The sequence below is a fragment of the Triturus cristatus genome, chromosome 3_1, assembly GCF_964204655.1.
Source record: "Triturus cristatus chromosome 3_1, aTriCri1.1, whole genome shotgun sequence".
Lineage (NCBI taxonomy): Eukaryota > Metazoa > Chordata > Amphibia > Caudata > Salamandridae > Triturus > Triturus cristatus.
In genome coordinates, this window is record NC_140583.1 from 245,848,124 (window position 1) to 245,851,026 (window position 2,903).

The window sequence follows — 2,903 nt, forward strand, 5'->3', positions numbered from 1 at the left end:
CATGTTAATATCCATAGGAAATTTTACACAAGGCTACAGCCCAAACTGCTGAATGGAATTACCCTATATTTGACAGAAAGGTAGCTGCTGGTCCAGAAAGTGACCTTTTTGTTAAATGGTGCAAATCTGTTCAGTAGTTGCTGGTTTATTTAAAGAAATTTCCAGTTGTATATATAGGGACACGGCGGATCCGCGACCCCGTCCGACCTCATACTAAGATATGATTGGCTGCCAACACTTCCTGGTATGAAGTGTTGGCAGCCATCTTGTGACTCGGTTGAGCCAAGTCACAGGAAAAACATTTAAAAAAAGAATTTGATCAAATAATACAGGGGTTGGCCTAGGCGACTCTGTACCCTGGGAACCACCACCTCCCCAAGGAAAATGATGATTGAATACAGGGGGTCCACGTGGCCCCCAACACCCCACAGCCTCGGGGACCACCACCTCCCCAGAGCTAAATATGAGAGATGCAGGAGGCCACACGGCCCCCCTGCAGCCCCAGGGGCCACCAGCTCCCGGGGGCAAACAGTTAAGATTAAAGTAGGGGGCAGCGTAGCTCTCCGCAGCCCCGGGAACCACCACCTTCCCGGGGCTGTGTTTTGTAAAGGAGGAGGCATTGCAGCCCCCCTCCTGGAGCCATGCATGACTCTGGGGACCATAACCCCCAGGGACGGCTCCTGCAATGTCCCGCGGTGCCCACCCCCAGGACATTGCCGTTTGCTATGGCTCTCTCACCAAGCCATAGCAAACTCTGCTCTGCTTTTAGTAAGCGAGTGCATAAAAAATGCTCTAGCTTACTATAAGTGGGGCAAAATTGCTATTGCTGGGTGCCCTGGGTGGGACAAGGGCACCCAGTAGTGTGGCCATGCCCCAGGGGATGGGGTCCCCGGGCCAAAATCGGCCCAGGAGGAGGGCCGTGCAGCTCTCCTCCCTTGTTTTATAAGTGATGTCATTTGAGATGTCATCAGTGATGTCATCAGTGATGTCACTGGCCATATCATGAGTGATGGGATATGTGAGGTCATAAGCAGTTAAGCAGTGCATTGCGGGGGTTTAAGTTATAGCTTAGGTAACTATAACTGCCGGATTTCACCGGTTTTGTACGAGTAAAATCTGGGGCTAACTATAACGTTCCTGTAACCTTTGGTTTTTTCAGTAAATTTCTAAGGTTTTTTTAATTATATTTGCTAACTATAACGACCCTGTAGCCTTTGGTATTTTAAGTGAATTTATATATATATATATATGCTATTGTCATTTTTCAACTCGGCATGGATGGCACTGTGCTAATCCTATGTTAAAAGACTTTGCTACAAAAATGGCAATAGTCTTTGTCACTTTTCTAGTTCGGCATGGACGCCATTATTCCAATCCAATGCTCAACAACTATGCTAGAAAAACAGAAATTTGTAGAGTGGTGGTGGAGTTATAGAGTGTTCCATATCAAGAAACTGTCTGCCACCTAACACTTCCCTGCTTCCTTTTCGATTTCCTCATAGCATGATACTTAAAACTCAACATTCCCCTACCATTCCCATAGGAACGTGCAATTCCACCCTAATCTCAAACATGTCTGAACTCGCGAACAATTCCCAGTCTTAAACTGAAATGCAAAAGTACACGTGAACAAGTTCGAACAAAACATTTTAAGTTACCACCCCCCGACATTAACTTGAAAGCAGTGTTAGAGACACAGACACACACACAGACAGTAAAATGCCCCATTAATTGCTCAAACACACAGCACTTTACACAGCACCTCACACAGACACCTGCAGCATGATACCAGGACATTCTGGTATTTTTCGTGCACTGTAATATGTGACAACATGCAGAAGAATTTTGTTTTTCAGAAAAAATATTTGGTTTTATGCATACAGGAAATTCAGGAAAGAAAGTTCATATAAAGCATTCCACCTAAGGGGTGATACCGATAAGCTGAGAGAAAGACAACAGTATAACTCATAAACAATAAGAGTTACATATCAGTGGGTAGGAGGTGTGAGGTATTGGTGTGAGGTTCAGTTGTTTAATGTTGGCGTGGTAATAGGTTGAGTGGAAGAATTGAGGGGTTTAGGTCAAACAACCAAAAAAACAGTCAGTGTTCCCCCAAGTCAACCTTCCAAAATCAAATAGGGCCGGACTTCGGCCTGGGGCCAAGTTAGAGGTGCAGGTTAGGCTCTGTGTTTGTAAGTACTCGAGTGGGTTAGTGAATGTGGATGGGTCAGTGTGGGAAACATGAGACTGGCTGTGGGAACAAGGAAAGAGTAAGTGGTAGAATGACTGAATGATTGAGGAACAGAATGAAGTGGGAGAATGTGTAAATGAGTAAGGGAGGGGTGGGTGGGTGTGTGGTTGCGTGAATGAGCAGATAAATGACTGTGAAGTATGTAAGTAAATGTGAATGAGTGAGTGAATAGAGGAACATGTGGATAAGTCAGTTAATGAATTAGCGAGTGGGAGGTATATGAGTGAATCACCGGATAACTGGGTTACTGGGTGACGGAGCGAAGATGTGAGTGCATGGGGAAATTAATGATTAAATAAAAGAGTGAGTGAGTAGAACAACTAGCAGATGAGTGAGTGAATGAGTGAATTACCGAGAGGGAAGTATGTGGGTGGGTGATTTTGTAAGATAGTGGATGAATGAGTGTTCGGATGGGCACCACGTGAGAGTGTGAGGGAGTGAAAAAGTGAGTGACTGGGTGAGTTGGCCACTTAGTGAACAAGCAGTGCTTCCATTAGAGTGTGCAGTGTTGAAGAGCCTGAGTGAAGCCTTCTGGGTGTGCGCGCCATGATTCAGGTACTGTTCCTTATCAGACAAGTTGTTTTAACAGATGGATTGGGCAGAATCGGGGTAGGCAGAGGGGGTTCGGCCCAATTCGTGGAAAGGCACAGCA

At 45.5% G+C, this 2,903-nt stretch overlaps 1 protein-coding gene across 2 annotated transcripts in view; it reads right to left on the bottom strand.

Moving 5' to 3' along the window:
• LOC146860022 (uncharacterized) overlaps positions 1–2,903 on the bottom strand; it is a 269,057-nt gene that overhangs the window by 241,118 nt on the left and 25,036 nt on the right. The window lies entirely within an intron of this gene.